Raw genomic sequence first — 26,619 nt, 5'->3', positions numbered from 1 at the left:
CTTATTTGCTTGTCAGATCGGTATAAATCACGAGGAAAATGCAACGGGTGCCTGTGGTAGGTAAAGCTAATTATTTACACAATTGTCGTACCTACACCCTTTTCTAGCACACATGACCAAATTACATTTTTTAATTATCGTTTGATCGGAGCGCTCATAAATTGAAACTTGCAATTCACCGTTTACTACAACCGGTCACCGGTGAATCAGTTATGATCGACGATTTACGCATTCATGCTGGAGCTTCGAGTGCACGCAGGGAACATAATTGTTTTCCGACCCGTCGATAATTTGCGTGCGGTGAATGAACCGTGCAACTGCAATCAGCTCCGGTAAATAATGCACTAGCGGTCGGAGGTTGCTTAACCAATAAATCTTTTTAATTTCCGTTTCGGATCGAACAAGGTCTACCGAATTGTTTAGAAATCAATCGTTTACGAAAGAAATAATCGGCTATTGTAGAATAATTATGAGGTGTTGAAAATATTTCCTAATCAATTTCAATGTTATTTCTCTTCAAATGTATTTTAATCGTTTATTAATTCAAGAGGATGAAAACTTTTGGATATACTTTTTCAATTATTTTGTGATAGATATGAATAACATTTCAATTAAGTTTAATGTATATTTTTCTGAATCACAGTCTGGAAGCTATTGACTCGTTTTTGGCAGGAATAAATCAATTTTTACCCTATAATTACATCCAAAGCCATAGTGCCTCAACAATTATAGGTTATTCAATGCGATGCATGAATGTTTTTTTTTTATTCTCGCTTATTTTCCGTCGGTCTAGTTCCGCCACTGTTGTGGCCAATCACCGACGCCCAGGGAGGCGACTCCACACCCAGGACCCTAACCAAAAACATCATATCAAGAAGACTGACATCTCTGGATCGATCCCATACAAATGACAAGCGTCGCATCAAACAGCGCACTCCATCTATTAAAGGTGGAAGTTTGCTATGACAGTGCTGGTAATTACATCGCTGCGAAGATAGAGTGTGCGTATGTGGTGGTCCAGTCTGTGCGTTTGGCTTGCACTCGCATCGCCAGCACCCACACTAGCATGCGTCAGTTCCACTTTTACTCAACAGATTGCACTGCCAAAACTGTCGCTCAATTTCAGGCAGTGTTCCCAGTCTTCTTGATATGCTGTTTTTGCCCTAACTCACGACCCGTTTATTAACGGACCGGCGCCAACGGCTTTACTTCCTCATGCGATGGAAGGCGTGATCCCAGAGATTTTTTCGCCTCAGAAAATCTCCCGGTGTCGGCTAGGATTGAATCTAGACCAGTTGGGTTGGTTGTGATGCATGAATGTTGAAAAATCTATATGAAATCGGAAAAATACCCTGCCACCTTTCGGTCCTCACTGGGTTTTTCTCTATTCCTTTGTCTTTTTTAAGATGCAAAAAAATACTTCGTCAATAGTTGAATAAGGGACAACTGAGCTATGGAACAAGCATCGGCTGGAAAAAATAGTTCAATTCCTTGAAAATAAACATTTTTTTTCGTAAAAGCGACTCATGATTCTGACTGTGTCATCGTTGTGGTGTGGCTGCATATTCTGTTTTTATTTTTGATTTCTTTACCGATAATTTTTTTTTCGAAAGTGAGTAGTTTAGCCCGGAAGTCTGCGATGAATAGAACACTTTTACTAGCCCAACTTGGGCAATTTTTGCAAGATTTTGGATAATTTTAGTATAAATGCATTCATCAACCTATCTACTTTCAAAGTAAAAATCACGGTACATATGACAGCGTGATATTCGTATAAGTTTTTCATGTTAACTTGTTGCTGAAATTAGTGTAAAATCGATGACACATCGAAGCATTTGACAAAGTCACATACATTTTCGGAGTCAACTCTGTTGCTGTGAAAACTGACATCCAAAGCAAGACATATATTATTCGCAATCTATAAATACCACCCACAAAATTGCATAACCTATGGCAATGAAATGATTGTTATCCAAATTGCATCGCCACCCTTATATTATGACATTGAAATTTGAATTTGTCACTGATTTTATTGTGTGTGCCAACAGCGAAATTTCGAATGCGACTATTATTGCTATAAATCGACTATAATGATGATTGTCGTCTACCCTCCTGCCAGGACTGTTCATTTGAATTTGGAACGGTGCGTATAACCCTTGATGTTGCAAATAATGTGCTGTTTTGGTCCATGCTATTTTGGACCTTGCAAGGTCAGAAACGGTAACCTTTTCACGTGGGCCAACGTTTGACTAAGAATAACATATTGCGAATGTAACAGATTATTGCAGTGTATGTCTCACAAATGGTATCCAGTTCATCAGAGGTAGGTAGCATTACTTCCTATAATGCCATCCCCAAATTTCTCCGGTTTGGCATCATATTCCACAAGTTCGCTACACCGCTACCGAATCTGAAATCGATTTTCGGTGTCAGTTGTAACGTAACGAGCAGCGCCTCGTACACCGAGCGGTACCTACTACCTACTAGTCCCAGTAGTAGCATAAGTAATAGCAAAGTTTCATAACATGCAGCTAGACGTAGCTGATCTTCACCGTTTAGCAGGATGCTGTAATTTGTCGGAGAACGGTATTTGCATGTCGGAGAGAACGCGGCACGACGGAAGCCAACCGAACGAATGTGGCAAGACTGCCGCTCAATAAATGGTTTTGCTGTTGCTGACGCCAGTTTTTCGATCCCATGTATGCCGCAGGAGGAAGTTAGATAAAACCGGTAGTAGCGCAATTTGGCATCATAATGCCGTTTTTAATAAAATGCTAGATATTTCTAGAAACCGTGCATGGATTTAGACCATGTACATTGAAACTAGCTATGGCAAATAGAATCTATCCGTTTACATCGTAATAGCCTCATGAGATCCGTTTTACCCCCAGCTGTCTCTGGTAGAGGTATGAATAGAGAAATTGTGAGACACGGTCGAAAAGCGGTCTGCAGCAAAACCGTAAGTACGAATAAATGCAATTACATAGCTGTCGAATCTTGTATCAGGAATCCACTAACCATTCGGCTGAAGCGAGTGTTTGTTGGATTTGCCAGCAGCTTAACAATATTATTTTGACGATATTAATAGCACATGTTTATAGAGCTATCTAGCGGGACAGGATTTGAAAATTCACGATGATAGATAGCACAGTACGATTCCGATTTTAGCAACAAGCAGCAGCATTACGTTGCAACACATCTAAAGGTAATAAAAAACGGAATATTTGTTGAATGTTCGACAGAATATTATCTCTATGAGTTTTAAAAACTTCCTGAAGATACTATTGTCTTATCCTTGGAATTTATCCTTTCACCTTTGCCTAATCAATGGCTATATCGACGGGTTTTTTCCAGCGTCGCAGTGAATTCGTTTCGTACTTGTTGTGTTCGTACATGTTCCGGCCGAAAATAGGAACGTCTCTCTTGTTGAAATAGCTAATTCAGTGACAAAAAAAATCGTGTGAAATAAAATTACGTAAAAGACAATCGCGTAAAAAAAATTCAGTGTAAACCTGTGTTCTTTCGTACTTGACAGCAATACCTCTCAATGTGTTGTTACCTTTCTTGTTCATTTGGCACAAATTTTGACAGTTCGTTTGGCTCACAACGTTCTCTCCGCCTATAGTAGAACATAACAAATTAATTTAACTGGCATCTCGGGATGTCTACGTTGGTTCTGTCTATAGACTGTTTTACGAGATGTTTCGACTCAACTCAATTCATGAATGTAATTTTGACAGAAAGCACTGAACCGCTGACATACACACCTTATTCAATTTCTGAAAAAGGATCATCTGATACTTACAGCTTCAGGTATGTAAGCACTCATTGAAAAAAGATTTTTGTGGCGAAATTAAGTTGTTCCTTATCCAAAAAAAAATTGAAATATCGTATGTGTGGACAAACACACCCCAGGGTAGACAACGTTGGTTTTAAAATATTTTTCTTTCAGAAATATACAAGGGTTGTGTGCAAAGCCACGACCGCAAGGTTGACGTAGAGCTAAATAAAGTTGTTTTTAATTTTGAATATGTTTAAATTTTGTGCAAAAGAGGAGTTGTAATGCTACCGAATCTTAGTTTGCACATCCATCACTGAACAGGAATGGGATAAACACTATACAACGCAAACAAGTTTCAACAGTCAGAGTACATGCAGATTAAAATAACATTTTAATGTCAATTTTAACGCAAAACGAGAAGATTTTAAATCTTCAATGATTTGTTTGTTCATTCTGTGCCGAACACGCATCAGTATCGGACGTGTGATCGGTGATCGCTCCGATAGAATATAAAACAAAAGACGTGTGAACAAGTGTTGGCATTGTTTGCCTGGTCGAGTGAAATAAATCCGGGTTCAAGGTCGCGCCTTTGTGCAACTGTTTCGCATCGTGACTACCAGCTGGTGCGTAAGCCGATTTGGATGCTGGCTGAATTGTGCTACAGCAGTGGACGAGACACAAAAGAGGAAAAAGAAGAAGCCATCAGTTGACAGTGAGTTGTATCGCTGTGTGGAGTGATCTCACACCTGGCTCGCTGCTGGGGGCTGTTTGGTGCTGCTGTATAGGTGCTGCTGGCTGTAACGGCTGCAACTTCGAACGATCGGACAACCAACCTTACTGGAAGGGAGAAGTAAAAAGGTACGTGCTCTTGTCGGCGCTAGTGCGCTAGACTTAGCGGGATGGATGTAGATCCCGCGCCACCATCCCCGAACCCCTCTGACCCTGACCCTTCTGTTACCCCCTCCCCTGTTCATTCTTCAGTCCCCCCTCGCCCCAGGCTTTACCCAGACGGAGCCCAGGGCAGCTATGCTGTCTATTTTCGGCCAAAGGCGGGACCGAAATCGAAACAGTTGAACCTCTTGCAGATTTCTAAAGACCTGACGAAGGAGTACAAGGGCGTGACCGAAATTTCCAAGGTCCGGCCTAACAAGCTCCGTGTCGTGGTCAGTAACCTGAAAGAGGCCAACGATATAGCTTGCTCTGAGCTCTTCACACGCGAGTATCGCGTTTACATACCCGCACGAGACGTGGAGATCGACGGTGTCATAACCGATTCGAGTCTGCCCGTCGAGTGTATACTGGCAAGTGCCAAAGGGTGCTTTAAAAACAAAACCTGTCCCGATGTAAAGGTGCTCGACTGCAAGCAATTGCGGTCAGCATCGATCATCGGTGGCAAAACAGTGTACACCCCGTCAGACTCGTTTCGAGTTACGTTCGCCGGGTCAGCGCTACCAAGCCACGTCTCGATCCACCGGGTTCGTCTCCCTGTGCGATTATATGTGCTTCGCGTCATGAACTGCCTGAATTGTAAGCAGTTAGGCCACACCGCCGCCTACTGCTGCAATAAGGCACGTTGTGGCAAGTGTGGGGAGAATCATGCGGATGATTCCTGCAGTAAAAATGCTGAAAAATGCATTCACTGTGGGGAGAGTCAGCATGAGCTCTCGACATGTGCGGTGTACATGCAGCACAGGGATAAAATAAAGAGGTCTCTCAAAGAGCGTTCGAAGCGTTCTTACGCTGAGATGCTGAAGAAGACCGTTACCACTTCTCCCATTACATCAAACCCTTATGATCTGTTGTCCTCTGATGAAACCGATTCTGACGATTCACCAGCGGGAACATCTTACGCCAATCCTGGGGAGTCTAGAAAGAGGAAAAATATTTCCTCTCCTAAACTTCCCAGAAAAGGTCCTAAGATTTCTCAAAGTGAAATGAAAGGTGCAAGCAAACCAAACAGTGCTGCGAAAAACCGAAGCAAACTCCTCCTGGGCTTGCAAATTTAAAGTCCCAGAAGGAGTTCCCAGCACTGCCAGGAACATCTAAAACCCCAGTTGTTCCTTTTGCACATCCAGTTGATGAAACAAACTCTGGATTAGTGGAATTGTAGAAGTATTTTACCAAAAATTGATTCGTTTAAAGTTTTGATAAATAAAAACAAATGCGATGCATTTTCCCTTTGTGAAACTTGGCTTACTTCAAATATTGATCTCAACTTCCATGATTTTAATATTATTCGCCTTGATCGAGACACCCCATATGGAGGAGTACTTTTAGGGATTAAAAAGTGCTATTCTTTCTATCGTATTAATCTCCCCTCGATTCCAGGCATCGAAGTTGTCGCATGTCAAATGACAATACAAGGTAAAGAGCTTTGTATTGCCTCAATATATATTCCTCCCAGAGCACAGGTTGGGCAACGGCTGCTCTTTGATTTAATAGAACTTCTTCCCTCGCCACGTTTGATTTTGGGAGACTTCAACTCTCATGGCGTGGCTTGGGGTTCCCCTTACAATGATAACCGCTCCTCTTTAATCTATAACCTTTGCGATGACTTCGACATGACTATTTTAAACAACGGCGAAATGACATGTATCCCGAAACCTCCAGCGCGCCCAAGCGCTTTGGATCTATCCTTATGTTCGACGTCGCTACGGTTGGATTGCACATGGAAGGTAATCCTCGATCCTCACGGTAGCGACCATTTGCCTATTCTTATTTCAATTAATAACGGGTCAACTCGCATGCGACCAGTTGACATTCCGTATGACCTCACACGGAATGTCGATTGGAAGTTATACGAGGAAATGATTTCAAAAGCGGTCGATTCGATTCAACATCATCCACCACTTGAAAAATACAACCTCCTCGCGGGCTTAATCCTCGACGCCGCGTTGCAAGCCCAAACGAAGAAATATCCCGGCGTAACGGTTAAAGAACGGCTTCCCACTCCGTGGTGGGACCAAGAGTGCTCCGATGTCTACACGCAAAGATCCGACGCGTTTTTGGCCTACCAGAAGGGAGGTATACCTGGCGACTATTTACGGTATTCGGAGCTTGATACCAAGCTTAAAAGCTTGGCTAAAGCAAAGAAACGCGGATATTGGCGTCGGTTCGTGAACGAGACGTCGAGGGAGACATCGATGAGCACTCTTTGGAACACAGCCCGAAGAATGCGGAATCGCGTAACGGTCAACGAAAGCGAGGAGTCTTCAAGTCGGTGGATATTTGATTTTGCCAGGAAAGTATGTCCGGACTCTGTTCCTGAGCAAAATATTGTTCGTGATGCGTCTCCGGGCCACGACGCGGTAGAATCACCTTTTACGATGGCAGAATTTTCAGTTGCCCTCCTGTCCTGTAACAATAACGCGGGTTAGATAGAATCAAATTCAACTTGTTGAAGAATCTACCCGGCAATGCCAAGAGGCGCTTGTTGAACTTGTTCAATAAGTTCCTGGAGCAAAACATTGTACCGCAGGATTGGAGGCAAGTGAAGGTGATCGCCATCCAAAAACCAGGGAAACCAGCTTCTGATCACAACTCTTATAGGCCGATTGCAATGCTATCTTGTATCCGGAAATTGATGGAAAAAATGATACTCCGTCGTTTAGACCATTGGGTCGAATCAAATGGCCTACTATCGGATACTCAATTTGGCTTCCGCCGTGCCAAAGGGACGAATGATTGTCTTGCGCTGCTTTCAACAGATATTCAGCTGGCGTATGCTCGCAAAGAACAAATGGCGTCTGCGTTCTTGGACATTAAGGGGGCTTTTGATTCTGTTTCTATTGACATTCTTTCGGGCAAACTTCACCGACAAGGATTTTCTTCAATTTTGAACAATTTTTTGCACAATTTGTTGTCCGAAAAGCACATGCATTTTACGCACGCCGATTTGGCAACTTTTCGCATTAGCTACATGGGTCTTACCCAGGGCTCATGTTTAAGCCCCCTTCTTTACAACTTTTATGTAAATGACATCGACGAATGTCTGGCAAATTCATGCACGATAAAACAACTTGCAGACGACAGTGTAATCTCTGTTACAGGAGCCAAAGCTGCCGATTTGCAAGGACCATTGCAAGATACCTTGGACAATTTGTCTGCTTGGGCTTTACAGCTAGGTATCGAATTCTCTCCGGAGAAGACTGAGATAGTAGTTTTTTTCTAGGAAGCATGAACCTGCTCAGCTTCAAACACAATTAATGGGTAAAACGATTTCTCAGGTTTTGGTACACAAATATCTTGGTATCTGGTTCGACTCTAAAGGCACCTGGGGTTGTCACGTGAGGTATCTGATGAAAAAATGTCAACAAAGAGTGAATTTTCTTCGTACAATAACCGGACAATGGTGGGGAGCCCATCCAGGAGACCTTATAAGGCTTTACCAAACAACGATATTGTCTGTTATTGAATACGGGTGTTTCTGCTTCCGCTCCGCAGCAAACACACATCTGATCAAACTGGAGCGAATACAATATCGTTGTTTACGTATCGCCTTAGGTTGCATGCAATCGACCCATACGATGAGTTTGGAGGTCTTAGCTAGAGTACTACCATTGAAAAACCGCTTTTGGAGCCTGTCTTCTCGTATTCTTATCAAATGTGAGGTCTTGAACCGTCCCATGATTGAAAATTTTGAAAGGTTAATCGAACTTAATTCTCAAACCCGTTTTATGACATTGTATTTCCATCACATGTCCCAAAATATTAACCCTTCTTCGAATATTCCAAATCGTGTCGACTTATCAAATACTTCTGATTCTACTGTGTTTTTCGATACATCCATGATAGAAGAAACTCGTGGAATCCCGGATCATTTACGCGTGCAGCAGATCCCCAAATTTTTTTCCAATAAATATCGAAACATCAACTGCGACAATATGTTCTACACTGACGGATCACTTCTTGATGGGTCTACTGGCTTCGGTATTTTCAATGACAATTTAACCGTCTCCCATAAGCTTGATAATCCTGCTTCTGTTTACGTCGCAGAATTGGCTGCAATTCAGTACACCCTAGGGATTATCGAAAAAATGCCCACGGACCATTATTTCATCTTTACGGACAGTTTCAGTTCCATTGCGGCTCTCCGATCGATGAAAGATGTTAAGCACTCTCCGTGTTTCCTGGGGAAAATACGGGAACATCCGAGTGCTTTATCCGAAAAATCGTTTCAGATTACCTTAGCGTGGGTCCCTTCTCACTGCTCGATACCGGGCAATGAGAAAGCGGACTCTTTGGCTAAGGTGGGCGTAACAAACGGTGATATTTATGAAAGACCAATTGCTTTTAATGAATTTTCCGCACTTGTACGTCAGAATACGATCATCAGTTGGCAAAATGCTTGGACCAGAGGGGAATTGGGAAGGTGGTTACATTCCATAATCCCCAAAGTATCGACGAACCCGTGGTTCAAGGGGTTGGATGTAGGTCGGGATTTCATTTGCGTGATGTCCCGGCTTATGTCCAATCACATATCGGATATAATTTTGATCGTTTCTGTGTGCTACCCTGACAGAGGGGATTGAGGCATTTTTCTGATAACACAGTTGAATGTTGTTTTCACACTGAAAATTTGACGCCCCATATATTTTGAATGGCAGCATCCCAAAACGTTTGTGTATTGCCAATTGAGGCAACTTTTAACCTGTGACCTGCTGATGTATCCACTACTGATGCTGCGCAACTACAACACAAAGGCAGCATTAGCATTGCCGTTGCATTAGCTGGCCCTACCACTATCGAAGCTGATATGATACCCGCTGAAACTGCTGCTATCCGTTTTCACAACTGCTGCTGCTATCCGCTGCCACTGCTACTGCTAAGTGAGGATTGCTGTTGTCGCTGTCTAGAACTAGTATGAGCAGTTTCGGTTGAAACAGGCTTTTATGTAGGCCAAACAGCACATTCCGAATTACTAGGTCTATAACTCTGTCGACCGTGCTTGGGAAAGCAATCATTGCATTGCATTTGGGAGGATTCTTAGAAGGTTTTCCAATCTGTTGCTGCAAGAACGAGGTAAATAACTAACTAACTAACCGATTTACCGACAATTGTAATTGGACATATTTTTCACTTTTTCCGGTTTTGGATTTTCATTTTTCATTTCAGCCGAGTATGTAGCCGAACTTTCTGAGAAACGTAGTTCCACATCACAATTTTTTTTTGTGTTACATTGATAATTTAGGAATTGTCAAGAAATTTCGTCAAAATCTGTCGAGAAGTTTTCGAGAAAAAATCAAAGCAAAATTCATTTGCGGGGTTTTCCACACAACGGTAGGATGAGGCTTAATCAAAATTCAAGCTGAAAGTTGAAATGACGTTTTATATTATATCATTTGGTTATATAACAAACCAAACAAAAACATACTTAAATAGAAAACATTGAATAGAGAAAACAAATGAAAATAGCAGAAGGGTGGTATCCAAGACACGACCGCGCGGTAGATGTGGGACTACGTAAATTATAATTCATCACACTCTACAGCTATATAGTTATGTTAGTGTGGATATTGTACGCGGTCGAACAAAATTTCCCCCCAGTCGAACATCAGCAATATGCAACACGCAACCGTTGCACTCTTGGTATTTGCTTCTATCCAACACGAGAACAATTTCCTTTCTTCCAAGCTGCAACCCTGACTTGAAGAGCATAACTTAAAAATTACTAAAATCTACTAACACGAGGTACAGAAAACCTTTTTTTAATACAGTTTTGTATTTTCTCATATGCATTTGATAACAAAATTGAATTACAATAACAAATCCTGAAAAGTAGGTGTTCTGAAACAATTTTAACAAATTTTTCGTCGCTATGAAAGCATGTTGTTTCTAACAATGCACAGTGGTCCAGGAATGCAATCTAGCGGAACGAAATTGATAACCCCGGTTCGTTTTGTTTTTTTGAGATAGTGTTTTTGGCAATGTTCATGAGAATAACCGAGAACTATTTTTGTATCAAATATTTTTTTCTTCATTTTTTCAATTAGGATGGAAGGATGGTTTCTTTTACAAAGTTGTTTATTAGCCAATAATATGAAACTCTCCCAGAGTCACAACTACTCAAGAAGCCACAGTGTATGAAATATTGGTATTTTGGACCAAACGGGACCATAAACTTTTATTTTCATTCTATTTTTTGCTAAGTGTACTAACAAACTCTATGAGTTTCTAATAATAAATCTTTGAAACTCTGAGCTTTGTCGCAGAAATAGGATGGCTACCGTAGCCATTTTTAGTTTAGTTTTTGTGAAATAAAAAAAAACGAAAATTTCGAAGACTTTTTCTGAATGTTATATCTTAATTAATCCAAAAAAGCGCAACCTGAAACTATTAGGGCTGGGAGAATATTAAAATGAGTGTATTGTAGACAAAATTTCAGCCCGGGATTCCTTGAAGCTTTTGTTCTGTGATCAATTTTGTTAAATTCTACAAATTTTATAGAAAAACGTGCTATTTTGTTTCCAATGAGATGTTAATGATAATTATATATGATCATTTTTGTTTTGTCTTTCTGATCGGGACATGACACGATACGTTTGTGAGAGCTCTATCGGTCCGGCTCCGCTGGATGCCAAAACTAAATAAGCTTAAACTTAACGTTATCCTTACATGTTTTATGCAGGTAAGGAGAGGAGAAAACTTGAAATAAAAGTGGAGCCAAATATATTATGTCAGCGCGGATATCGTACGAGGTCTGACCATTTATGCGATAACTGAATTAAATTTGCGATTACTTTAATCGACCTTTTCCAAGACTATTACATGTATTTGAAGAACATTATGAACAGTTTTTTATTAAACTGCATTTGGGACTAGAAGCCGCTGCAAATGCGCAGTAGTGTAATGTTCGCCCCAATTCGATGATACTGTTCATAATCAGCAGTTTATACGAAACTAATCCGATTTTAAATAGAAAAGCTCGACACGTTTTGCTAACGTCTTGAAAAAAACAGTTATAGTTTGACATGACAGCGGAATTTAAGTAAAACTTTATACTCATATCTGCAGGCAGTTAACGTGAACACGAAAGAAATTTTCCTCCAGTCGCGCATCGGCAATGTGCAACACAGTTGCACTCCTGTTATCTGCTTCCATCCGATGCAAGAAAAATTTAATTGTCATCCTTCCAAGCCGCAACACGTTACGTTTGTGAGAGCTTTGTCGGTCCGGCTCTGCTAGATGCCAAAACGAAATGAAATAAATTTTTCATACATTCTGATTGGGAAAATGGGACAAACTGTGAGAACGAGTTCGTGTTAGAATAGCCATTGATTTTTCTATTGGTTTTCAGCTAGTTTTTTCATTGTTTTCCGATTGGAAAGATATGCCAGTTATAATACCAAAAGCTTGGGAAAAACTTCACCTATCGATCAAAACATTAGTGTTAAAGATCTGTTTAGTGGAAGTAACATTGCATGCATTCATAACGGCACATGGCACGTATACGATTCTACACTGAACCATCCTTTTCTTAGCTATAATAGCAAGCTGGTGAATGGTTGAATGCTACGAAACCAAACCAAAACGATTGATGGTCAACTCAACTTTTAATCAATATACTATATACTTTATACTATATCTTTTCAATATGACAATTACTATACTGCAAGTTTGGGGCAACCTTCACCTTTTGATCGAGACATTGGCGTCTGAAATCCAATAGTTATACAAAATGCACAAAAAGGGCACATTTTTTGTTACACTTTGCACATCATTCCACTCTACTAAAATAAGACGTGTTCCATGTCAAATCGAACAGTATACAGAAAACATATTTAGAAAATGAAAATAATGAAACAGAGAACACAACAACAAAATTATTATAAAGAACTAGAAATATAGACAATAAATGTAAAAATCCAAGGGTCTTGAAATGAGAAAACAGGTTTAGACCTATCAACTTGCATATAAATCAGTGATGATTGATTTCGAGCGATCAGAACTGCATATACACAAATAAACTATTTACTCCATGGAGATAAAAATAGCAGGCATAGTAATCTTATTCCTATTCTTTTTTTACTCTCGCTTCTTTTCAATGCGCTTCGCGTTTCTGCTGCATAGCCGCATGTTGCTATAGTGCCCCTGACCTTGTGGGTAGCTTTGCCCTCACTTCAAGAGGGATGAATTTTGATATACCCACTGTTTGTTCGTTTGTCTTGACCCAAAAATCTTTCAACAAAGCCGCTAATGCCGCTACGACGATGTGTAGATTTAGATATCAACTCGCAATCTGTGACGAACAGCAGAAACTTGATCAACGCTCCCAACACGAAGCCCTTCATCCATCAAAAGAAGGGCTTTATAATGCTGAGAGCATGGACTTTAATTTTGTTGTGCTTCTCATTTGGAGGTATTATATTCACTTTAGTCCGTTTTACGAAAGACGACTCGAGGTCCGAATACCGGATATAACTCCAATGGTTACTTTCACTTCTTAAAGTAACAAGTATTATAACCAGTAAACTATACAATCTATTTTTAAATCGATGGCAAAATTTAATTTTTAGTACGATCTTATAACACAAAAAAAATATCTGCTATGTGGATTGAATTGAGTTTACTTGTATTGATAGATGAGTGCCAATAAGCCTCGATTATTGGGCCTGCTTACTGAGGGATTCCATAAAAAATGTTGAGACATTTATTATATGTATATACAAATATTTTAAATTGTTATTTTTGATTTGTTGTAACCTTACAATATATTTACTGTTAAACATAACTACGATTTCTCCGCTTCTCAGATTAACTGCAGAGCGATATGATAGCAATGTTTCCCGTGCATTCCGCCATTTAAATTGCTGTGGAGACCTTAAAGCGATTGTTCTGACTTTCTATGAACTTTGCCTCAAAAGTTCATATACTAACTATACTTTAAGAATGAAAGGAGATTTTTATATTAATAAGTTTGAGATTTATTCTGCGTACAGATAATCGGTAACCTCAAATTTGAGTAACGTTTTATTTATTATAGGTGCATTGATATTCCTTTAATTTTTGACTACTCTACTCGTGCTCGGTAATGGTATATTTCTGATTGTGCGTTTTGTGAACAAAATTTCAAAGTTTCGACTGGTGGTTTTTCGCCCCTCGATTTTTAAGATATTCAGCTCCAGCCTTTTCTTTTCCGCCATTTCACGGTGGTTTGAACACCGAGAACAACCGCCTTGTTTGGAATTGAAATAAAATCGATGAGGATACTCTAAAAGCACAAACATGCTAGTATTGCCAACTCTTAATGTATAAATCAAAAATTAAGAGAGTGTTTTGTAGCGCACTGTTCGTCTGTCTACTGTTTTCTTACAGACAAGACTAACGCGCACTGCAAGTGGCATTTTGTTTGGCATTATTTCCCGACCGGCGAAGCGCACCTACCTTTCTGCTTCGTGAAAGGATTGTCCTAGTCTGCTGTGTGGTAGGGTATGTAGGTACGAGCCAGAAATGATAGAGCGATTCCATGATTGCATCCGTACAACGTAGAATGCAAGCAGACTACAGAACACGACAGTGAAACAACGGTAAGCTTCAAAACAAAATCTGTTACAAACAAAAACCAAGGAATATTGTTGGGGGAGAGGCACGGGCGTGCAGAGAGGTGTGAGAAATGATGTTTCGCTTCTTTAGTGGTCCTTGGGGAGTTGAGTCCAGATACTGGAAACGATACCTATGTAGAAAAAAAATGCGCACCTTACATAAAACCGGAAAGAAAAGTGTGATTATGGTATATTGAGGAAATGATAGCGACAATCTTTGGAAACAGAAAGTATTACAAATAGAACCAAAATTAATGATTTTTGAGCAACGAAACTCATCGAATGTACGAAATATACATACATACTAAAACCCTAAAACCAAAGCTCGAATCATTTAATATCTGGAAACATCGTTTATTTTGCTGCAGTGCTCCCCTAGTGGTCGGAACTGAAATGTTATGATAGTACTTTGTTGTGAAGTATTTTCTTTTTCAGAGCTGAAAAATTCGTCACGGTTTGTTTTCTTTCGAGAAGGTTATACTTTTGGGATTATGATATTGTGACGTCACACCCTGCGAAGAACCCAATGCTCCGTCATGAGCCTTATAATTAAAGTTAAATGTTGTTCCTAGGAGGGCATAGCCTTCTGCTATGCTTCAGTCGAACATTTTGGTTCCCTTGACAGAGGACCGCGAACGGCTCTGTCAACACTCTATGTATCAACAGATTATGCCACAGGTGGCAAAGAGAAAGTCTTTCTCTCTGAGTTACCGGTAGGGTATATTTAAGTAGTGATGTACGAAAATAAAGTCAGTTAGTCCACGTTAATTTGTGTGTATTAATTCCGCGCAGATTGCGCGTACAGGGTTTTCTGGAGAAAGTCCTGGTAGGTTATACCCAGGATACAGGTATACCTACACATGTGGTGACAGCGCGTGGTCTTTTCTGCGCCATTGAATCTTTTCTTTAATCTTCGGACGTATCTCGGGAGTCAGACGCGGTCGTAAACTCGGTCGTAGTATTCACGCTAAGGAAGCAAAAAGAAAAAGTAGTGGTTTAAGTATCTGTGGTTCAGTGAAAAATGAAATAGTTTTTCGGAGTTTTAATCCAAGTAGTGCTCGCGGAGGAAAAAGAGTGTGTTATTTAAAAAAAAAAGGAAAAAAAGAGAACTGAAGAAAAAGTATTTAACGATTTATCGAGGTCAGCAGCTTGGAAAGTAGTGCTGCTAGGGAAACAGGAAAAAAACAGCAAAAAAATAGTGAGGAAGAACATTGGTTACAAACTTTTCTAGTGTTAAAAACAGATTTGGTTCGCGCTTGAAAGAAAAAAAATGTAAAAGTGGTTTATAGTGATAAAGAAGCAACACAAAACTAGAGGAAGAAAAATAATATGATCAAGTAAACAATTGTACAATAATAATACGAGTAAAGACGAAGTGAAAAATTATTAAAAATTGACAAGAACACAAGTGCGGAGCTGTTGTTGTGTATGATAAGGATTTTCTTTACCAGTGTGTAAAAAGTGTAAAAAAGTGTTGGAAGAAACCTAACATTACGCGAACTCGATTTATTTTATTTTTTTCAGACGAATCTGTCGCTACAGGAAGATAATTTTAAACGGTAAGTTCTTGATTTTCTTCCCTATAACAAGAAAGGTTCATTCATTTCGCCCAAAAATAATGTGACTCCGTACCAGCGAAATAAACTAGTTGACATTTGCACGACCTGACTAATTAAATAGCAGTGCCTGCGGCAACACCGATGGCAAGACGAATTGTAGAACGCAAACAGACAGAGTTACGCACATGGAACTCACCTTAATTGTTCTGAAAAAGAGTTTTAGCTCACTGGTACCCATACAGCAAGTATGTAAATTGGGAGCTACGCTATCGTTAGCGATATAAAAAGAGCGTGAGAGCCTCTGCGATCGCGTCTTCACTTATACAGTATAGTAGCATATGCTAGAATGCTTGTCGTCCCGTTCTTATGCCACCAGGTTGAATAGGTGACGTATTTTACAGTGTTTTTGCGATCAGCTGTGCCAGGCACGGTCAAGGTCGCGGTTTGTATGCAGTAATTTTAATGGCCATTGGTAGATCATGCTGCTGGCATAAGCAAAACGATTCAGTAGCGGTGAAATGTTTAGTAGGTCAAAGAAAAAAGTAAATCAATAAGCGCAACGCGCGCGGCGATACAATTAAATGGTTCGAAACTTGGTGTTCAGATTTTTTGATGGCGCGACGAAGAAATTAGAGTCGGTCACGCTACGTTATCACATCTGGTCAACAGAATCGTTAGTGATACCTAGGAAAAAGAGGAAGAAGGCTACATAAGCCTTTTATTGTAGTAGTATTTATTCTGCCCTTATAGTATTTATTCCGCAGTACCTTTTATTATTATTTTTTTTTCAAGAAAATATATATAAAATTTTATATTCATAATGGAGTACACGTTTCCAAAAGCAGATGCCATGCAGTGCATCCCAGAATTTGATGGATCGCTAGACGGACTAGAAGCGTTCGTTTATCATATCGAGCATTTTGCTCGGGAGATACCAGAAGGAGTATCACACGCTCCACTGGTTTATATTATTCTATTGAAACTAAAAGGCAGAGCTGCTGCCGCAATACATAGAATAAACGCAAATGCTTGGCCACAGGTTAAGCAGAATTTATTAAAGGAATTTGGGGATATTATACGCATCGAGGCAGTTATAAATCAAGTAGAAACATTGAAACAGGAGGCGAATGAGACCTTTCCTGATTATAAAAAGAGGATATTGAAAATTAAGGAGCAAATCGACTCCTACGAAACTAATTGTACGAAGTCATGCATGATAGTTAGTCTTCGATTACATTTTATGGCGGGTTTGTGTGACACCGCATTGAAAGAAGCTGCTCAAGGTAAACGAGCATTGAAGTTAGAAGAGCTGCTAGACGACTTAGAGGATTATTACCATGAGCGTTATCACATCGCGGAAATAGAAAACAGAATACAGGGCCTAGAATGGGTCGAAAGACAGCGCGATGCGCTTAGACAATTTGATAGTAGCAGAAATATTTTCACAATTAATTACGAAGACGCTAATTGTAGCAACAGCCGCCTGGGAAGAAATGAATATTATAATCACAAAAATAGGGATAGAATAATCTACAAGCAAAACAATTATGACAATATATGTAGATCTAGCGACGGTAATCGATACAATTACAGTTATCGCACCGCACGTTCATGTCGGCGGAGTCAAAGGGGCTACGCCACTGGTTGGAAATATAATTATTACGGTCAAAATGGACCAACTGATAGGAGGTACAGGAATTCGTATACCCGGATGCCTCAGAAAATGCTTATGGTAGCCAACATTAATGAAAGAAGTAGTAATTCGCAAAAAGAAGGTATTTTGGATCCTGTTACACAGGAATATTTTAACGAGGATTTAGCAGAAATTTGCGAAGATGTTGACTGGCGGAGATGTACCGATGAGCCCAGCAATATAGAAATAGCCGATTGGAGGACCGCATGCAATCACATAAGAGACAACAGTGCTTGTGTGGCTAAGCGAGTATATTACGATGTCAGAGGGCACTTAATGTTAACCCTACTGGCTAAGCAGAATGTCAAATTTACGTTGAACCTGATCTTAGATACAGGTGCATGTGCGAATATAATTAATGCACGCATTGTGAATCTTTTGAATGTACCGGTAAATACACAGGCCGTAACCACTTTTGGAGGTATCGGCCAAGACATTGTGCGTACCTCAGGTACAATTATGTTGGATTTAATAGTCGGAGACTTTTTGATCCCGACGCAATTTCATATATTAGAAAATTTTCCAAGCGACGGATTAATCGGCGCAGAATTCTTAAAGAAGCATACGCTTCAAATAGGAAATAATTTTGATTACATAGTGTTCAAGAAACACGGAAACAGAAGTCCGGACGACTTGAGTCCGTGGAGTATGCCCAAAGACGAAGTCCTTAGTCAACATGTTTATGTGGCAGCCAGAAATAGAGTTATGGTGCAGAACGAGTTGCGAGATACTAGCAACACAGCCCGCAATGAGGCTGACGTAGACAAAAACGAAATAAATAGAGAGCACCAAACATATCGAAATGAAGAGCCGAAGAGCAATTTTCTTGACTCGAAGAATACTATAATGCCCGAGTTGGACCTAGACTCGAGGCTTGACTATGACCTGTTGGAGCACAAGCTGACACCAGAGTCAAAAGGAAATGCAAGAATTGAAAAACTACGGCAAGTGCTGAATTTGGCGCACTTGCCTGATAGAGAATTCAGGACAGTGAAGAATATGGTCGAAAGCTATGCGGATATATTCTTTTTCGAGGGCGACAAGTTAACTACTACTGACGCCGCCGTACACACGATAGAAACTTCATCGGAGGTGCCTATTAATAAACGACAATATAGATTTCCGGAGGCCACGAAACGACACATTAATAAAGAAATAGAGGAAATGAGGGTGCAGGGAATTATTAGGCCCAGCACTAGTCCCTGGAATGCACCGGTGTTATGTGTACCAAAAAAAACGGATGCTGACGGTAATAAAAGATACAGAATTGTGGTAGACTTTAGATCATTGAACGAAGTTACCAAGCCGTTTGTATACCCAATACCTCTTATAAATGAGATATTGGATAATGTTGGAGGGGCAAAATATTTCTCCTCAATTGATTTAAAATCGGGGTTCTATCAAGTCCCGATAGACCGCCGAGATGCATTCCAAAAACTTATGAATACTGTTCTCTTTGAGATAGGGGACGTGAAAGCTTTTGTCTACCTCGATGATATTATAGTTTTCGGTGACACTATCACCGACCATAATGATAACTTGCAAAGCTTGTAATACAGCTTTGCGCAAACATAACTTAAAAATAGAACCATCTAAGTGTCAGTTTTTGAAAAAGGAACTGGAGTATTTGGGTCATGTCGTTAATGAAGAAGGCATAAAACCCACCAATGCAAATATTAAGGCCATTCAAAGCCTTAAGCCACCCACAAACGTAAAAGGTATAAGGTCATTTCTGGCAACAGTAAATTTTTACGGGAAGTTTATCCCCAACATCGCGGAGAAGCGCAAGCCGCTGAATGATTTGTTGAAGAAAGACGCTAAATTTGTGTGGGGAAAAGAATGTCAGGAAGCGTTCGAATTCCTTAGAAACGCGCTGATTACAGAGCCAGTTTTAGTCCGGCCAGATTATCAAGACACTTTTGTTATTACGACAGACGCTAGAAATTATGCTATTGGAGCCGTCCTGTCGAATAAAAAATCCATGCACCGGCCGATCGCGTTCGCGAGTCGTGCACTTGTAGGTGCAGAGACCAGATATCATATCATAGAAAAGGAACTATTGGCGATTGTATGGGCCATAGAATATTTCAAACATTACATTTTTGGTCAAAAGTTTATCGTTTACACGGACCACAGACCACTTATAGCTATTTGGAGGCTCAAAGAGACATCTCCAACGCTGACAAGATTGAGACTAAAGTTGCAGGGTTTGGAATGCAGCATCAGGTATAAACAAGGTAGCGAAAATATAGTCGCCGATTTTTTGTCACGTTTATCAGATGGGACGTGTCAGGGGCAAGAAAGTTTACCCCACAGGCAGATAGCCATGATTACGCGCCAGCAGAAACGCCTGCTAGAGCAGCAGAAGAACGCTTCGGATGATTTGAACGGCACAATACAAGATTTGAGTGCAATAGACATTGCGGACATCGCTGAGGACGAGGATGAGCAACAACTCGTCAACATTTCATATGATGACTTTTCACAGGCATTATCAAATGACCTGATACCAAGTGAGACGGTGGAAGTCTCGAAGAGAATATTGGACGAGAGGAATATCGAAGCTCGTCTTGTCATTTTGAACAGTCGGACGGCGTACAGAGAACTTCAGACACTGTATCAGCTGTCACAAGGACTGAAGGACTACGTAGAGGATGGTGTACTCAAATTTAAAGACAAGAAGGTAGGCGGTTTCATAGTAGACGGCAGCGAAAGTTCATTAATCGATTGCCGGAAATTTTTTTCACAATTTTTAGATAGCTTCAATAAGAGCCCCACGGCAGTAAAGGCAGCCGGGGTCATTCACCTAATATCATTCAGAAAAATCAAGCAACAGGAAGTTCTGCAAATGATTCAGTTCCTAGCGGGTAAGCTAGAAAAACAAATAGTATTATATAATGCCAATAGCGAGCGTACAGTAATTGCGCCAGATCAAATGGAAACAATTTTAAAGGAATTTCACGATGCACCCTTAGGAGGGCACGTAGGAGCGCGACGAATGCGCCAAAGAATTGGCACACTTTTTACGTGGGCTACGATGAAACGGGATATCGAGAACTACGTTCGGCAGTGTGATTCCTGCCAAAAGAACAAAATTGGAAGATCAAACAAGATACCGATGCAGATCACCACAACCGCATCGGAGCCATTCGAGAAATTATACATGGATATAGTAGTGTTACCCGAATCCGACTTAGGAAATCGTTATGGTCTGGTCATGCAGGACGACCTAACTAGATATTTAACTGTCGCACCTATGGAAAACCAAGAAAGCCAGACGGTAGCGAGGACTTTTGTAGAGAATTATATTTGCAAATTCGGCGTACCGTTGGAGTTAGTTACAGATAACGGTGCGAATTTTGTAAGCACACTCATGAAAGATGTGTGCAAAATTTTGAAAATTAAGAAAATAACGACGAGTCCGTACCACCCACAAGCAAATTTGGTGGAAAGATCTAATCGGGAGTTAAAAACTTACCTAAGGCAATTTATTGGCGGAAAACCGCACACGTGGGATAACTTACTCCCATTTTTTACGTTTCAGTATAATACTTCAGTAAACTCATCAACGGGGTACACCCCTTTCGAATTGTTGTATGGACGTACAGCACGCATTCCCACCTCCATTTACAAGCGGAATGGAGTGGACAATTTGACATATGAAACATATACACAAGAGATGAAAAAAATATTTTTTGACCTCCACGCGAACGCGAAGGCCAACCTAAAGGATTCAAAGAAAAGCGCAAGCAAGTTTATGACAGAAAGGCAAATGAATGGCAGCCAATGTATGGCGATTTAGTTTTAGTGAAATCAGTCCCGACAGGATCAGGTCAAAAGCTCCAGAATATGTGGAGAGGACCTTATGAAGTAGTGGAATTCCCAAGTGAAATGACCACAGTAATCAAAAACGGAAACCGTTTAGAGAAAGTTCATAATAACCGACTTAAACGATATTATGACTGATTATACGAACTTAAACTATGTTATAAAATAAAATGAAATAAAATAGGTTATAGTAGCAAGCACCTAAAGCTGTATGAAAAAGTATACTGAAATAAAATGACGTGAAGAAATATGAATAGTCGCCGATATTATGGAAAGCCTTTGATGGACAAGTGTCAAAAGGGCGTGACGTTTACTTGGGGAAAGACGTGGTTGAATTTATAGACAAAAAAAATAACCTATCGTGTGGGAACACAGAAAACAGAAGTAAATAATACACAGGGAACGCTTTTACATAAAATGCGAATTTAACATGGGATAGATTGACAGAGTACAGATGACCCCGTTAGTGCGAGGCAGACGTAGGAAAAAATGGCCAATGGCCCGATAAAAGACGGACGGGAAGTAACAATGAGGGCGATTGTAAGAAGTTAAAAGAATTTAGAACAGCATTTGTTTGTAAAAATGCAAATGTTAACATGGGAAAAATATTTAGTGAATATGATAACAGGGTTTGATTAGTTAAAAATGGCTAATGGCCCAATGAGAGAAGAAAACCGATAAATGAAGTATTGGAGATGACCTAAATAACGAACGACAATAAAACTAGGAGAGACTTTGGACAAGAAGGCTAAACCTTCCAGACGAGGGGACTACTGGCGTTAAAAGATTCCACCTATCTATTGTAAGTTAAGATTGGGCGAGTGGAAACAACGGGAGTGACTACCCGGAACGATTGAGATGAATGCGTATCAGGTGAACGGACAAGGGAGTAGTCAACCCAGTATGAATGGAAGTGCGAAATTTTTTCTTTTATTTCCTAACCTTCTTATCTTTCAGGAATCACTAGCAACAGGTAGACGCACCTTCGAAGGGTAGGGGGAGAGGTATTATGCAGACTACTGCATATCAGGCGAAGTGTAAGTAGAACGTAAGTATGACGGACTGAGACAGCAGTATCATAATTAAAGTGGCCTACAGAGTTTTTGTAAATCGGATAAAAGAATTGTAAATCCGATAAAAGAAAAGAAGGAGTTGCTATGAGAAAGAGAAATGTTTTAATGAAAAGAAAAAGAGCCACGACGGGCAACAGAGGTTGACAAAGAAAAAAAAAACGCACAAGAATTAGAAAAAGATTTTTTTTTTTGTAAATCGGATTGAGTTCAAGTGAAAAAAAATAATTGTGAAGTAAAAATTCGTTGAGAATGAATAATGTAGACGTTGATTAACCAATAGCATCCGATATAATCAAGAGAAAAATATATTGTACACTTTAGTAGGAAAAGAAAAATTATGTTAACCGAAGAAAAAGAAAAACGGGCATAGTGTTTAAGTAGAAGATTAGAAGATATAATAGAACATAAGAGCCCGTACGCGTGTGAAATTAATTTTAAACAGCAAGTGGAAAAAATTAACGAAAAAAAAAAATTGATGAAAGAATGGCAAAAAAATATATGCACCACTTGCTAAGTAGGGCAGCTAGCATCTAAGAATTGACAATGAGACGAGTTCCCGATCCTCGAAGACGACCGAGGTGATTACAACGGATGCTGAGATGGGGGCATACCATAATGCCCAGTATGACGCGAAAAGGGAAGCAGACGGTTGTGAGGGGAGTTGAACGGCGGGTGTCTATGGTCGAGATGGAGGTAAAGCCAAACGTTATTACCAAGAGGAGACGAGCAGTATCCAGTTTTTGATCCCTGAAGAGGTCAGATGTGCAACAGAACTCAATCAATGCGGCTCAAGCCAGAATCGAGACTTCAGCGCGAAGACGAATACAGCAAACTACACAGCGAAGGGCGTAATAATTTGTTCCAAATATATATTACTCATTGAGAGTTATTGACTTCCACAAATGAGGATTCGAGGTCAAAGCCAAACAAGCAAAATGACGCTATAAAATTTTGCTCGTGTTTAATCAACTATGGTCTTTACGCACTACGCTTTGAAAATGTGCACACATGCTAGCGGGTAATTGGACACCCCGCGCAGACAGTTAAAGATGATAAACCAAGTGACTGCATTATGCAACAGAGCCAGTGGCAATCGCAAATCTTTTCGCCACACGGCGCATAACAATACTATAAGCCAAACAAAAATACAGCCGATCTATGCCAAAGGGACACGGCTAACCCAACATTGAAGTTCAACAACACACTCTGAACAATCGTAAAACAACCAGCTAAACTGCAGTCTTAATTAAAATGCAATGGTAATCGTTGAACTAGTGTAAATAACCCGATGAAGCCTTAGAGATGAGTTTGCACCACAACCAACCGATGAGAACCTCTACTGCCAGACGCACCCTCTCGTTTCAAACCCCCTGCAACCCGGCGCTTGAACACGACAGCTAAACAGCAGATATCTTCACGACGCAGCGCATCAGGCGAGCAAGCAATTGTTAATTTTAAATAAGGAAAATGTCATGTATGATAATGTAAACTCAAACGGTGCTACAGTTTTGAAAAACAAAATTTCATTGGCCAGAGGAAAAAAAGCATATTATAAAAAACAACGGTGTATATAGTTGTATAAAAACGCGAGAATAATTGTAATAAAAAAGAAAAAAACACACCTATCGGCCGTCAGGACGGACCGTGTGACCATTGTCTCTTCTAGATAATGGCCAACTAGGCGGGGTGGCAGATGTGACGTCACACCCTGCGAAGAACCCAATGCTCCGTCACGAGCCTTATAATTAAAGTTAAATGTTGTTCCTAGGAGGGCATAGCCTTCTGCTATGCTTCAGTCGAACATTTTGGAGGACCGCGAACGGCTCTGTCAACACTCTATGTATCAACAGATTATGCCACAGGTGGCAAAGAACTTCGCGCAGCCTTCTGCTGTGCCACCGGCAAACAAACTCAACCAAAATAAACAAGTTTTGTGTTATAAACAAAACGCTGCCTGTACTTTAGCAGTACTTGATTAGGTTAAGAGATCAGTAAGGTAAACAGAGAGTGGAGAAAGTCTTTCTCTCTGAGTTACCGGTAGGGTATATTTCAGTAGTGATGTACGAAAATAAAGTCAGTTAGTCCACGTTAATTTGTGTGTATTAATTCCGCGCCAATTGCGCGTACAGGGTTTTCTGGAGAAAGTCCTGGTAGGTTATACCCAGGATACAGGTATACCTACACAATATTACCGAGAAATTCAATGCCAGCTAAAGCACTGTCAGAAGGATTCGTTGGCGAGGAGGATTTCGATCTATTCGGGCCTGCAAGCAACCGAACAACAGAATCTAGTGGTCAAAAGGCGGGCTGCTTACCGGACAAAAGCTCTATAAAGCTATCGTTTTTGAAGAAGAGTTTCTTTGGTTCTAAAGAGCTCCAAAACTAACTGATTTTTTTCCGCTAGCATCCAAAAATATATTCAAAACTAGTTTACTTTTTCGTTTTTATTACACTTTTTTCACCAAATTTCAGCTTACTCTCGAGAAAAAATAATTCGAACAAGAGTATGATCTGACAGCAACCGTCCACGCACCAAAACACGGTTCAACAATCCAATGGAACCATGTTAGCTTGCCGTCATTGCTGTTCATACAAGTTGAATGATTGAGTTGAGGCTATTTTGTGGCAATTGTCAGCACCATCCAACGCTAACATTCCTTTCCATGCTATCGAGTACCCATTCTAGCATGACTAGAACAGACATTGGAAATGCAAAACACAGATTTCAAGCAAACGGGATGAGGGACCGATTGACGCAGACGGTGTCCACTCGAAATGGACATTTTTCACTTGTTTGGGAGTTAGTCACGTACGCCAAATCTGCTTAAACCAAAGATAGACATTGGTTGCTTAAGTTGACTACATGAATCAGTAATGTTGTGGATAAATAGCTGGTGAAGATTCTGGGTAACTTAACTATTGGGTATTGTTTACATTGTAAGTTTGGTCCAACTGATAAAATATCCAGTGCAGTATTGTTGATCACTAGCCAATCGAAAGGATAGCATACAATATACTTTCAGAGTGGGATTGAAAAAAAAACACAATAGTATTCCGTTCATCTTGGCTGTATTCCATTTAGCGAAAATAACATCCTGTCATCCCTCATCCCACACCCAAAACGTAGCAGAGTTATGACGTAATTCAAAAAACTGAAACAAGAAACAAAAGTTTTCCGTTTTAAAACGGCAAACCGGAAGCAGAATCCGATGCTATACTAAACTATATACTTACACTACCAAATCTGTAAGACGCTTGCTTTGCTAGTAAACCGCTTACCCAAATCCACGCCTGGCAACCGACATGTTATAGAGCAAATTCCCAGGAGGGGAAGCAAATTGAATTCTGCAGATATCGGAGCGAATCGTTTGTGTCTTGATTTGAGAATTTTTCAAGTTCACACTTTTCCACTAGAGTGCGGATTTCACCGACATTGTGACGCTCTCATCCGTGCCACGTGTGGGAAGACTGCGCTGCTGCACAGCTGCCAGATTTAAGCTTCTTGTTGAGTTTTACTGCTTTATGCAATGACACCCGTTGATGCTGCCAACAGTGATTGATGAGGGTTTCCAGAGACTGATATTTTTCAAAAGTATTACTTATATTTTTCCTAAACAGATATAAAACAATTTATGGCAATAAAAAATATAGTCCAGTTGTTTGGCATCACTGGTATTGACTGGTAGATATACACTTTGCCATCCATTAAATGTCGGTAAAGCGGCAATGGCGCGTGTCTGTTGGCGGATGCGAAGAATGCAGTTCCACTATATCCGGATGGCTGGTTTATCGGTTCGTTGGCTGGTTGAACTCTTCGAATGGTAAGATGTGATGGCCTTCATCTGCTATCCCCGCAGGTCTTTTCTCCGGTTTCATAATTGTGGTTATCGGAATGCAGTGATTTAGTATTTAATAATATCCTGGTAGAATTTATGGCAAAATCCGTCGTTCGAAGCTGTGCTCTTCAGGGTCAGGCGATAACGAACTCTGCTAAACTAAGTGGTTGTAGGCGGGCATGGACAACACTGTCTAGTTATGAATTCAGTACACGAAACCACTGAACAATGAGAAGGATGGAAGAAAATTTAATTGTCGGCTCAATCTCGTACGCAAGACCACTCGTGATGAAAATTCACATTTATCC

General features: G+C 40.3%; 1 protein-coding gene across 2 annotated transcripts in view; it reads left to right on the top strand.

Annotated features, from left to right (window-relative positions):
* LOC129732327 (neuropeptide SIFamide receptor-like) overlaps positions 1 to 26,619 on the top strand; it is a 321,404-nt gene that overhangs the window by 151,266 nt on the left and 143,519 nt on the right. The window lies entirely within an intron of this gene.

This window comes from Wyeomyia smithii, chromosome 3 (genome assembly GCF_029784165.1).
Source record: "Wyeomyia smithii strain HCP4-BCI-WySm-NY-G18 chromosome 3, ASM2978416v1, whole genome shotgun sequence".
Lineage (NCBI taxonomy): Eukaryota > Metazoa > Arthropoda > Insecta > Diptera > Culicidae > Wyeomyia > Wyeomyia smithii.
Note: the sequence above shows the minus strand (reverse complement) of the source record. Positions and strands in the feature narration are given on the sequence as shown.